The sequence below is a fragment of the Lontra canadensis genome, unplaced genomic scaffold, assembly GCF_010015895.1.
Source record: "Lontra canadensis isolate GAN:19392208 unplaced genomic scaffold, GSC_riverotter_1.0 scaffold23, whole genome shotgun sequence".
Taxonomy (NCBI): domain Eukaryota; kingdom Metazoa; phylum Chordata; class Mammalia; order Carnivora; family Mustelidae; genus Lontra; species Lontra canadensis.
In genome coordinates this window covers 7,289,873-7,303,642 of record NW_022631017.1, presented here as the reverse complement: position 1 = coordinate 7,303,642, position 13,770 = coordinate 7,289,873, and the positions used below count along the sequence as shown (strand labels likewise).

At 43.1% G+C, this 13,770-nt stretch overlaps 1 long non-coding RNA gene across 1 annotated transcript; it reads right to left on the bottom strand.

The window, feature by feature from the left end:
* Positions 1-565: 565 nt before the first annotated feature.
* LOC116870590 lies at positions 566-1,081 on the bottom strand. The gene is made up of 3 exons (XR_004383253.1): positions 994-1,081; positions 698-782; positions 566-604 (listed from the first exon to the last, which is right to left on the bottom strand). It is a non-coding gene; the product is annotated as an uncharacterized LOC116870590 (long non-coding RNA).
* Between the last annotated feature and the right edge of the window lie 12,689 nt (positions 1,082-13,770).

Genomic DNA, 13,770 nt, shown 5'->3' with positions numbered 1-13,770 from the left:
ACAGTTACTGTAGTTTCAGTAGATATGAAAGAAAGACCACAATTTACTAAATACGTTTTTATTTAAGCAAGAATGGTTGAGAGGACTGGGGTTTGTCACGCCCCACAAATAATATCACTGGAGAGATGGCTCCTTGGCTGGGGAGACGGTTCCCTCCCAATGGGATATAGAATGCAGTAATTTATCTGGCAAGGACTGGGGGAGTGGGTCAAGAAGTCCCTGGGGCCACACGCCCATGGGTACCAGCTTGCGTAGTGGTATGGCATTGCAGGAAGTTCTTGACCCGTCCCAAGATAGGAGCTGCGACTTGGCCTTGGCCTTGGGCTTTGGAGAACTCTGGGAGAGTTGAGCCCTGAAGATAATCACTGGAGGAGACAGCTGTTTCTTCCCTGCTGACAAGCTAGGGAGCACCCGAGAGGCTGGGCGGGAAACTGGAGGGGGCCGGGGGTGCAACACTGCTTTGGTCCTTAGACTACATCCACAGAGACAGGGCTCAGGGACAGGGAGCACAGAGAAGCAGAACTTATTCACCAGTGAGTGAGGGGGCAGAGCCCTTAGGCTTCTCTTTGCTTCCCATCTTGATCCTTTGGGGTGCCTGGCTTTCCTAAAAGGGGGGAAATTCAAATCAGTTGAAAGAGAAATAAAGAAAATTCAAAGACAGAGCCCTACCCCACCCCCATCCAAATACAATACTCACTCTGCCTCTTTCCGAAGGAAATTGTCTTCCTCCAGGAGTAAGGACTTAGAGATGGATTCTACAACGGGGCGTCTCTTCATTTTCTCTAAAAAGAGGAGAAATGGAGAAAATGAAAGCTGGGGCAGGAGGGAGCTGGTAACTAGAAATATTAGTGAGTCAGGGGAATTTTCAGGGAAGGGAGAAGAGGGTGAAGGATAAGGAGAAGAAGTCTGATTCTTCAGGCTGGAGGATTAGAACCTCCCACATACCCTCTCTCCCAACACACACCTCTAAGCAGGAGAGTCAGTCAGACTCACTCTTTTATACAGTCTGGGCTAGAAACTGAAATATGGGAGGAGATGAGAGCAAAGATGTAATTGGAGAGAAGGGGGAATTTTCTTTTCCACCTCTTGCAGTGTCTCTTTGAATCCATGGAAGTCAAGGGGACTGAAGGCCCTTTTCCCTACTATGATGTCACCGATGGGTTGCAGCTACTCAGTTCCAAAGGCCCCCATGTTGAGTCACTAAGCTGTGGACCCTAGGTTCTTCTTGGAGCCTAGAAGGTCCTGCCTCTTCCTCTGGTAGTACACTAATAGCATCAGTTCCAGAAACATGTCAGGTTTTTCTTCACTATCATTACCATGTGCCCAGCACTGTGGCACCTGACATGGAGAATATGGCACTCTTCCGATCTCATGGAGCTTGCAGTCTAGTTGGGGAGAAGCACACACAAGACACTGTGTGAATATCACTGGTGTGTACCCCTCCATATGCTGGATTGAGTGTGGGGTTTTTTTTTTAAGATTTTCTTTATTTGACTGAGAGTACAAGCAGGGGGAGTGACAAGCAGAGGAAGAAGGAGAAGTAGACTCACCGCTGAGCAGGGAGCCCGACGAGGGAATCTATCATGACCTTCCCGAACCAAAGGCAGATGCTTAGCTGACTGAGCCACCCAGGTGCCCTGTGTTGACACCAGGAGCTAATAAGGTTGATCTCCACAGGCTGGGATGTCTGGAAAGCTTTCTTCTGGGGGAGGAAGGATGGAGTTGGGTTTAAGAATGGATGAGGTCTGGGTGGAGAAACCAGGAAAGAGTAGCTAGAACAAAAGCAGAGCAGGATCAGGAGCCAAGACTCCAATTTGGCCAGGGGAAGGGGAAACCTTTGGGGGAACCAGGCAAAAAGAGGGCTGGAAAAGCAGTATGGAACCCTAGTGGGAGGATCTCAGTTTCCAAGGTAAGGATTTAGGGTTTACTGAGGGTAATGGGAAGTCCTGGAGATGGACTAGAGAATTCTACCAGCCAGCGTCCCCACAGGAAACAGATGGCACAGTCTAGTTTGAAGAATGGAAAGAAAGTGTGATGGCGTATTAAGTTTCCTAGGGCTTCTGTAACAAATAACCACAAAATGGGTGGCTAAAACAGCAGACATTTACTTCTTTCCCAGTTCTGGAAGCCAGAAGTCTGAAATCAAGGTATCGACAAGGTTAGTTCCTTCTGGAGGCTCTGAAAGAAAACTGTCCCATGCCTCCCTCCTAGCTTCTGGTGATTGCTTGCAATCCTTGGTATTCCCCTGGCATGTAGCTGAATCATTCCAGTCTCCACCTGCATCACCATGTGGCCTTCTTCCTTGTGTGTCCTCACATGGCCTTTTTATAAGGACACCAGCCAGTGGAGTTAGGGCCACCCCAAATTAGTATGACCTCATCTTGACTAATTACATCTGCAAAAACTCTCCTTTCAAGCAAGGTCATGTTCTGAAATTCTGGGTGAACAAGAATTTGTGGGGAAGACACAGCACAAAGGGACTAATATTTACAAAGGTATATATGGACAGATGGGGGAAACCCCAAGGGATAGTGCAGTGTCTGGGGCTATACAAGCAGAGAGATGTAACCACTACTAAAAGGCAAGGGAAAGGAACAATTAGAAGAACCAGGAGAAGGGTGAGATAGAAAAGGACACCTTGAGAGGAGCTATGACCTTTGGTGAAACCCAAAGCAACCCTGTGGGGAGGGAGCCAGGGCAATAGGTAATCTTCCCTCACTCTGTTCCCTCCCTTGGACCTCTAGTCAGGCTTCCATTCCAACATGAATCCAGAGGGCATGAAAGCCATGATGTAGCCAGTATAGATCATCCACCCAAGGTGGACAAAAAGGGATTCTGGAGAGGCAAGTGGAAGATAGCCAGTATGTGACATAATGCCAGCAAGGGGTTGACAGTCAGCAAGACACAATGAGAAGAGTCAGATGAAGACCCAGGAAACAGTAAGGCTCTGGACAGGGACTGTGGGGTGACAGTGTCTCTTCAGCCCTCACATCCAGTCTTCTTTAGACATAAGTTGAGCTTGAGGTACCCATTTGTGTCAGGACAGGGAGTCTCAGGGGTAAGGGCCCCAGTCCCTGGGAAAGGAAACATGATGGGATGACTGAAAATATCTGAGTCCACATGCTGGCTTGGAACCAAATTTAATCATAGTCACATTTGTTGGCAGACTCACTGTTTTGAAACTCACTGTTTCATACTCACTGTTTTTGAAACACCTTAAGGTGGGGACTTCTGCTCAACTTTGCCCTCAGCCTCATCCATTTCCCATTGTCCCACTCAGGACACACTTAACTCATGTCCATTATCTGACCAGCCCCCTGGAAGCATTTGAGTGTTCAACCTCAACGTGAAGGCATAGAGTGCAGAGAGGAAACAGACTAGTCTTTAAGATGAAGTTCCCCATCACTGAGCATCCCTTCACCTCACCAGGCAGAATTCTTTAGGAGATGCAGGAGGGGGATGGGCCCCTGAACATCAGGAAAGATCAGACAAATATATGGGCCAGGTGAAAGGCTGGTGAAAAGCCTTCTTTAAACGGAAATATTTTCTGGGAAGCCCTCAACTTTGGTTTCTGACACTTCTTTTCTGTCAAGGGACTACACAAATTCTCTAATACCTCTGAGCCTCAATTTTCCTTTCTGTAAATAATGATGGCCCATCTCATAGGGTTGCTGTAAGGATGAGATGAGATCATTCTCATTGCCCAATGTCATCAAGGGCAATGGAAGTTATTGTCTACTTGCCATCTGCACTTCCTCATCTCCCATTCTCTCATTTTAAATCAATCATTCCACCAAAACGAGGTCAGTCAAGGTCACCAGTGATCTCCACATGGACAAGTCCAATGACCAGTTCTCAGTCCTCATTGTTGCCACCTTATCTGGAACACCTCAGGCTTTCTATCTTCTTGAAATATTCCCTTCTCATTGGCTCTGGGACATCTCACTCTCCTGGTCTTCCTCCTACCTCCTTGTCCATGCCTTTTCAGTCTCTCTTGCAGGATCATCTTCCTCTTCCTGACCTCTTTCAGAGTCAGTTTCCCAAGGCTCCTTCTTTGGGACACCCCTGGCCACTATCTACACTCACACCCTTGATGACTGTAGTAATTTACTGGAATGGCTATGACAAAGGACCACAAATTGGGTGGCTTCAAACAACAGAAATGTATTTTCTATCAGTTCAGAGATTGGAAGCCTGAAATCAATGCACATGCTCACTCCAAAGCCTTGAAGAAAGAATCGTTTCTTGCTTCTCCTAGCCTCTGGTGATTGCCCGCAATCCTAGGTTTGCACAGCGTAACTCCTCTCTCTGCCTCCATGTTCACGTGGTCATATTCCTCTTTGGGTTCTGTACCCAAATCTTCCTCTTCTTAAAAGGATACCAGTCCTTGGATTAGGGCCCAACCCAATACAAAATGATCTCATCTTGAATTGATTAAACCTGCAAAGACCCTATTTCCAAATAAGATCACAACCACAGCTCATAATGGACATAAATTTTAAAGAGATATTATTCAACCCAGTACAATAGTCTCATGTGGTCTCATGATTTTGAATATGATCTACACATTATTGACTCCCTAGTGCATATCTCCAGCCCACATTTGGTTTCTATTTTCCTGCTTCATATTTCCTGCCATCTCCATACCTCTACTCTCATGCCTAACCATCACTTCAGACCTACTGTGTTCTGAATGAAACCTTGCTCCACACCCTTGGTCTTCCTCTTTCTCTGTATATGGCATAATTTGGCAACCAGTTACTCAAGCCAAAAACTCTGGAAGTATCTTTGGTTCTTTTATTTCTCTATACCTTAAATGCGATTCATCAGCAAATTATGTTGGCTCTAATTTCAAACTGTATCCAAAGTTCAATCACTTCTCACGACCTGCACCCCTACCATCCTAGTCCAAGCTATGATCCATTGTCACCAACCACAGAAGCCTCTGACCTCATCTTCTACCTCTTTCCTCATTGCACTGTCTACCACCAACTGACAATCTGAATTTATACTCACAAGGATCTGGACTGCTTCTGCTGCCATGTTGAAGGAACTCACGAAGAGTCATGTCACTCAGCCCTAACCTTAGTAGAATTCTAAACAAAATTTTAACCTCTCTCAGGGGTCATTTCTGCTTTTGATGCCACTTGTGGTTTTGGAATTGCTTTATTCATTCATTATCAATTTGCATTTATTGAGTACATCCTATGTGCCAGATACTCCCTAGGCTCAAGGAAAATAAAGATAAATAAGAAATAGTCTCTATTCTACATGTGTTCTTAATCTAGTAGAAAAAGGGACATATGATCTACCCATAGGGGACTACCTTCTTGAGCCCTAGAGAAAGAGACACCTAAACCAGCTCCTTAGGATATCAGAGAAGATGGCTCCAGCCCCACACAGGAAGGTACCACCAGGTTTCCTCTTCTTTACTCTTGCCATCCCATAGGCAACCAGAGCTTCTTTCAATCCAAACAGACCTCTGTTGAGATTATGTTGCTTTCCATATCCTACCCAGTGGTGAAGATTACCTCATATTTCTTGAAACGTGTCCATTCAAAAAATATTTTTTATTTTATTTTTATTTATTTATTTATTTATTTTTATATATTTTATTTTTATTTATTTATTATTATATTTATTCAGCAAATAGTGAGGCAAAACTCCTGCCTTTATAAAACTTGGGTTCTATTGGGAAAGATAATTAATAAATAAGCAAATATAATTTTAGTGTGGCCAATGATATGAAAAAAAATAAAGCCAGGTAAGGGAATAGAGAAAGACGAGAGGTACTGTTTGATTTTTTTTAAGGTCTTATTTATTTATTTATTTGAGAGAAGAGAGAGCGTGTGTGTGAGCATGAGTGGGGAGAGGGCAAAAGGAGAAGGGGAGGGACGGAGAAGCAGACTCCCTGCTGAGCAGGGAGCCTGCCCACTTGAGGCTCAATCCCATGATGCTGAGATCATGACCCGCACCAAAGGCAGATAGTTGACTAAGCCACCCAGATGCCCCAAGAGACACTGTTTTAGATGGAGCTGTCTAAGAAGCCCCTCTGAGAAGGTGACATTTCAGTAGACATCTGCATCAAGTAAAATGGTGCAGTTTCCTGGGAGAATGATTTCCAGATAGAACAGGAAGGAATAGCAAGGAAGCCAGTGGGGGTGTGCAGTAGGTGATGGGTGTGGTGAGGTCAGAGGATAAGCAAAACTCACACCACAGGAGGCTTTTAAAGTGTGGGTGAGGACTTGCACTGTATTTTAAGTGTGAAGAGATTTGAACAAGGGTGGCCTGCCCAGCCTATCTTTTAAAGATGGCTCTTTGGACTATAGGAGGTAAAGATGGAAACTGAGAGACCAGTTATCAGGCTGCATGGTGGTCCATTTGGGTGCTTACCGTGGCTGGACACAACACTAGGGTGCTTGGACTTCATCCTGAAGGTTTGGGGACCACTGAATTCTTTTTGAGCAATAGTTTGGCATGACTGGGTTTCTGTTTCAAAACAATCATTTAGACAGTTGGGGAAGATGGATTAAGAGATCAACAGTGGACAGGGCAGGCTACACAACTTGCAAGACCCAGCACAAAATGAAAACACAGGGACATTTGTCAAAAACAAGTACAAATTTCAAGTAGACAACAGTAGAGTGTTAAACCAAGTGCTGGACCCTCTTAAGCATGGGGCCTGCGGGCACTCATCCACAAAGCCCACTGTGACACTGGAAGCATGAAAGGTTTCCAGACTTCATTCCTTCACCTCTTGAATACCACCCAAAATAGAAAATAAAGCAAGAAACAGAAACACAGCTCTATCTTCAATAGAATAAATAGATACTTAAATCCTTGACGCCAATAAGAAAGGGAGCAGATGGCAAAATGGCATATGACTCAGCAAAGAGAAGGGAAGTCAACCCCTATATCTGCAGGAGGTATCATGGGGAGGAAAACCTAATGGCTTCAGAAAATTAGGAATGATTAAAAAATAGGAAACACCAGCTACTGAAGAAAACCAAAGTGAAGCAGAAGGCTAGACACAGGGATTATTTGAAATCCTGTGTAAGAGTAATGAGACCATTACTAGAGACCCACCTATAGCTTACAATCAGCCAATCACACCTCCCCAAACCTGCTGGGGACCTGACATTTGTTCTGGAGTTATGGTATGATAAGTGAACCAGGGAGATTCCAAAACGGGAATCAAAAGACCCAAGAAAATCAAACCAGAGACTATATGGTAATAAGCTTCCCAGGCCCTTCCCCTCTCAGTTCCAGATGCCAGCAGCTTGGCTACCACACAGGAGATGGAAGAAGCCTTCTCCAGAGAAACCAAATGGCCCCAGAGAAAAGGCTGGCAAACTCTGGTATTTGGAACTCCCAATAAAACAGCCAGTTGGCCATCTGATTGAGACACACCAGTCCACAAGTTCATCTATGCATTTCCAATCAGAAACATCCAAAAATAATCAAATATTTAAGAAAAGACTCAAACACCACAGGAAAAAATTAAGGGAAAAAAGCTCATAGAGAAAAGAAGAATTGTAAGAAACAGAACAATTCAAATACATTTTAATTCATAGCCTTAGAAAAATAACAGAAGATATTGTATCTATGACACAAAAACAGGACACAATATTTAAAAAAAATAAAAAGGAACAGAGAATAAATTAAAAATAGTAGTCAAAATGTAAAAGTCAGTAGTAAGGTTGATGATAAAGTCAATGAAATGTCCTAGAAAGTGGAACAAAAAAAAAAATAAATAAAGTGATGGATAATAAGAGAGAATAGATAAGAAAATTAAAGGATTAGCCCAGAGGATGAAAACTGACTATTAGAATATAATGAAAGAACTGAAAACGGGAAATTGTAGCGGGTTGTATTTCCCAAAGATGGCTGCAACACCTCATATCCCACACACTTTTCTCAAACCTTGCCATGACCCCATCAAGAGATGTTATCTGATTCCCTTGGTCTTGAACTTTGAAAGGTCTTCATGACTGTATTCACTAACACAATATGTGACTTCTAAAGCTAGGTCATCAAAGGCAATGTTCCCTCTGCTTTGCTCTCTGGAGTAATTGCCCTGGGGCCCTGAGGTGCCATTTCAGCAGTCTGATTGCCCAAAGGCCACCATGCTGTGAGGCAGCCCAAGCTAGGCTATGTGGAAGGATTGCACTGGCTACCCTGAGAAGACAGGAGGGAAGGGGGAGGGTCATAGCCCCCAACGTGCTCCAGTCCTCAGCTACCTCCAGCTACCTACGTCCTCAAGCTACCATCTGACTACAACCTCATGAGAGAGAACCACCTACCTGAGCTTTCCCCAGGTCCATAAGAGGTTATAAAATGATTGCTATAAAATGATTATGCTTTTAGGTCATTACGTTTTGGGGATTATTTGTTAAATAAAAATAAGAACATTGCCTAAGAAATAACAAATTTTCAGATTGAAAGATATAAGTTGACAGACTTTATAAAGCCCACTGAGGGCCTGGCATAATTAATGGAGCCACCAGAGGGCACAGCATGTGAAATTTCAGAACAAAAGGATTCAGTTAAACAACAACAACAACAACTTGTTTTTAATGGTGGGACTGAGGATTACATAAAGCAGAGCAATGACACAGAACAAATATCAGTATGGCTCTGAACTTCCTACGGGTAACAAAAACACTACAAATCAACAGATCAATGTCTTTGCATGAAGTAGGTTATGCTCTGCTAACAATAAATCCCAGACTAAAAGAACAGAAGTTTATTTTTTACTCACATAATAGTCCTGGATGAATGCTCAGGTAATAGGCAGGCTCTCTTCCCTGGGACCCAGACCCCTTCCACATTGTGGCTCAGCCATACCCCAGGCTTCCTCTGAATCGTTTTTGTGCCCTAGACCCTTTTGGCTATCTGGTGACACTTGTTGACCCCTTCTTAGACTATTTTCAAATCCACAAAACAAAACTCATACTAGTAAAAAGCAAACCAATTATGTGGATGTATAGCTAACAAAATGTAAAGAGACAACCTGTTGTAGTAATTAATATACATGTTTCTGTATTCATTCAATAGCTAACAAGACAACATCTTTCTTTCTTTCTTTCTTTCTTTATTAAGGACAACACATTTAAAGCACAGGTGAGTTAAAGTTACATTTATCCTTTAAAGACATATCAGTGTGAAGATTGACTGTAATTGTGGCCTGCATACCTTCAATATCAAGGAGAGCTAAGAATTCTTATTTCAGGGGCACCTGGTGACTCAGTCAGTTAAGCATCCAACTCTAGATCTCATCTCAGGTCTTGATATCAGAGTCATGAGTTCAAGCCCCTGCACTGGACTCCACACTGGGCATGGAGCCTACTTAAAAAACAAACAAACAAAACATTGTTATTTTAATCACCCCATATTGCCAACCTTGGACAATGAAAACCACTCACTTACCTCTGCATGTTAACTAACCAACAACTACAGGCAGGAATTACTGGAAAGTATAGACATCTGGCTCACCGATATGAGACCATGTGACTTCACCATTTGGTGGCTGAATGCCTCCCCTGCTCAGTGTCCGCCAGTTGTGTTGCATGACTGTCTGTCAACAGGAAGACTGCAATTATGTGCAATCTAGTGGCAGGTCTAATAACTGCTGTTATTCCTGAGAACTGATGAATGTAATGATATTTTGAGATATCTGCAACAACTGTAATGTGATATGAAAATATCTGTGATTTCTACTAGTGACAAAGTCACAGGTACCACTGATACTTCTGTGTTTTGTAAGCTCATTCCTAACAGAAAGAAATACTAAATCTCCATTCAAGGTTAGGGAAAATAAATATTTACTTTTCCCATTCAAGTTGATAGAATCCCCTGAACTTCAAGTCCATGGACCCCAGGTTTGAACACTTTCTCTGGAGACTTCATTCATATCTGCAGCCAGCCAATTAAAAAGGAAAGTACACAGAAGACAATACAGGAAACGTCTTTATGTGCCAGGCCAGAAACTAGCACACATAATGTCCACTCACATTACACTGGAGAAAATTTAGTGGTCGCACCTTTCAACAAGGAAGACTAGAAAATACAATCTTCTTTATGTGCTTATAAAGAAGAGAGAACAGATTTGGGTACCCAGCTGGCAATCTCTTCCACAGGCAGCAGCCATGTGACCTTCTTGCCACTCATGGAACACACTCGGTCGCCTTCCAAAGGAGTTAAAGCAAAGCCCTATCCAGCTTCTGTACTCTGCTACATTCACATGCTCTAGGTGATATGCAGTCATTTCTGTCAAATCTGATGGAATTTCTCTTGGTCCAAAAACTTAGGCAGGAATTGGGTTACATCCTCCAACCCTGCACACATCCAATATATATAGGGTAATTGTAATGAAGATTAGGAAGATTAGGAAACATGGGCTTTTCCTGGTCCATAACAATGATGGAACCTGCTGGGATCCCCAGACTTGGCAAAGGAGGTCACTTCATGGGAGCCTGGATCTTCTTTCTGGAAGGAACAGCCCATTATATTCCATACCCCCTGCTCTGCCCCCTGGGAAATTCTCCGCCATCCATTATCTCCTGTGGCCTCACCTGAAGTGGTTGATGGGGGTGCCAGTCTTTCACAGCCCACTCATTGCTCATGGACGCTTGGGGATCCAACCATTGTTTTAAAAGGTTTTTTAAGGCCATATTGGTGGTTTCCTTTGGAATTTAATTTCTTCCTTCAAATAGATTTTTGATCTATTTATTGCCAATTGGTTACATGTGCTAGTAACCACATTCAAAGTGTCCTAGCCATGATTCTTAAATCTGTTAAGTTTTTACTTCTTTGGCCCTATGCCAATCTCTGTCAAATTAATATCAGCTACTGTAAAGTCATCTGTAGCAAGAGGCTTATTAAAGAGGCAGTGTCCTTAACCTAATCTTGCCACAGGAATAGCTAACCTTTGTTTAACTGAGACAACTTCACAGCCTTGTGACTTTATTTGGTCTAATCATCTCCTCTGTGTGGTCCAGACACTGTTTCTTCAACCCTTAATCCCTGCTTGCAAACAGACTAGTGCTTTCCTGATGACAACCTGTTAAGCGAGGTACTAACCAACGACAAACTCTGAGTGCCTTTTTCCCATCTCTTCCATCCTAGGTGCAGTCTCAGTAGAATAGTAAATTATCTCAGGTATCAGTTTTACCAAACACTTTCACACCAGCATAACAAGTATCTCTAACTCCCCCTCCTGCCACATCTTTTTTTTTTTTACATTGATTTATTTTATTTGAGAGAGAGAGAGAGAGTGTGTGATGGGGAGGTGCAGAGGGAGAGAGAGTCTTAAGCAGACTGTATGCTAAGCACAGAGCCGGACACGGAGCTTGATCTCACCACCGTGAGATCGTGACCTGAGCTGAAATGAAGAGGCAGACACTTGACCGACTGCACTACCCCCTGCATCCTGTTATATCTGTTTCCTCACCACTTACCCCTAGCCAATGCTCCTTGTTTTAGTTCTAAGATAACATCACCCCAAGCCCATAATCAATGTCTGTGCTAGTTTAGGGTAGGTCAGACTGCATAACAATTAAACCCCAAACTTTCACTGGTTTAACCAATAAGTGTTTGCTTTTAGCTCACACACCATTCCTGGCTGGGTTGTTCAGGGCAGGACAGTTCTCTATGTGGTGATTCAGGAACAGACACTCTTTTCATCTCATGGCTCTGCAAAGCCATGTCCTCATCCATCTTTCTGGGAGGGAGAAAAGCATGGAAGAGCAGGCAGAGGAGAGTCTGAACGGGCCAGGTCTGGAATTTTAATTTCCATTAAAGAGGACTTAAACTCATGACCAAGCTTCATTACCACGGAGTCTGAGAAATATAGTCTAACTCTGTGCCCAAGATTTTGGTGAACAGCTAGTGGTCTCTGCCATGGTTATTTTCAACCTAGGCTTGTATACCCAGCCCATTTTTATCAGTCACAAATATGGACGGTAAAAAGACATTTTCAGACACACAAAATCTCAAAAATACATCTTCCAAAGACCCTTTCTCAGAAAACTTCTAAAGGAGATGTTCTACCAAAAAGAGCAATTAAACCAAAAAAAGAAGATAACACGGGATCCAGAGAATGGGGATCAACCATTGTACAGATTTAGAAAGCCTTCAGTTCATATTAGAGCAGAAGTCTAGAGGGCTCTGGGAGAGCTCTCTCCAAGTAAAAAGGAAAGTGAAGCTGATAAATTGTATGATGGTGTGACAGGGTGGAAAATTGTAATAAGGTACATCTTGTAGACAGTTGTTGAGGAATGAGGAGATTTCAGTCAGGATTTCAAAGGAAACTAATTTCTAAAATGAAATGATTACTAAATTTAACAAAAACAAGTTTTATGATAAAAGAGATTCAATCACAAAACACTATTTAGCTCAGCAGTGAGCAGTCTTGAGATAACCATAAAATTGAAAACAGTAATAATAGACTTAACCAAAAATTAAAATGTAATCAGAACATTTGGAGAAGGGGGTGTGCATGAGATAAACTCCTCATAAGATATATATTAGTCAGGATGCTCGAAGTTATTCTACAGAAACAACCCCAAATCTAAATAAATGGCACAACATAATAAAAGTTCATGTCTTATTCACATTACACTCCTCAAGTGGGTCACCAGGGGTTCTGCTCCATGTGGTTATGTGGGGACTCAGTCAACTTATAGCTATACCATCGGGAACACAAGGTACCCCAGTTCTGTGGTAGAACAGACAGACCAGAGAAGCATGTGTGAGCCTTTCCTGTCTCAGAAGTGATACTCATCACCTCCCCCAGACAATTTCATTGGCCACAAACAGTCACATATCCCTGTCTACCAGAAGGACACTCAGAAGTTCATGCTTCAGCGCTCTGAAGCTGAGGAGCCCTGGTCATGTTCACCAGGGGATGTTTATAAAACAATCTGAAATGAATGAATCAAGAGAGAGTATCATATGCGTATCATTTCAAAATATGGAAGTAAGTACCAGAACCTGTTGAAAAGCCAAAAGGAAAAATGAAAACGTTTGAGAACGTTGCCTCTGGTGAGCCTGGCAAGCAACCAGCATGGGGAGCAGAGCGGGGCGGGGCACAGAAGACTTCGGGGTTGTGTTGTAAGCTTTTTAGCATTGTTTGACTTTTTCAACTATCTGAGTGTACTGTTTTTATTAAATTGTATAACTTATTTTTTAAAGTTGCTTGAAAAATAGAGACTGGAGCCAGGGAGACTATCACAAACAAGCCCTCCGTAACCCCATCTGGAATCATAACTGCAGTCAATGTTGGACAAGCAGTCAGCAGTTCACAGAACCCCCACCTCTTCCCTGGTCTCTCCAAGGCTAAGGGCATGGCTTGGCGCACTCCTTCCCTGCGTTGCTTTCAGGAGACTTGAGTTTGCTAGGAGAAACCCAGTGCTGTCTTCTGGCCTCTGAGAGGCTACAGCTCTCTCTTACTAAGGTTTGTCTCACACTCCTAGATCCAAAGGTGGTTCTTGTGAAGGTGAATGCAAAATACTTACTCTGGCTTTTATCTATTGGTAAAACTCCATTGGTCCAAGGTTTTTCGACTTGGCCTGACAGTTTCTTTAACTTTCTTTTTGCAAACTTCAGTCAAGTTAGGATTCTGACTGACGAGTTTCTATTTCCCCCTTTGTCCTTCTTCCATGCTCTTCTCACCACCTCTGTCAATGTCCTGCCAACACCAGAGCATTCTGAGAGACCCACTATGCAGTCGTTGGGAGGTCTCCTCCTCCCTGGGCTCCATGTAATGGC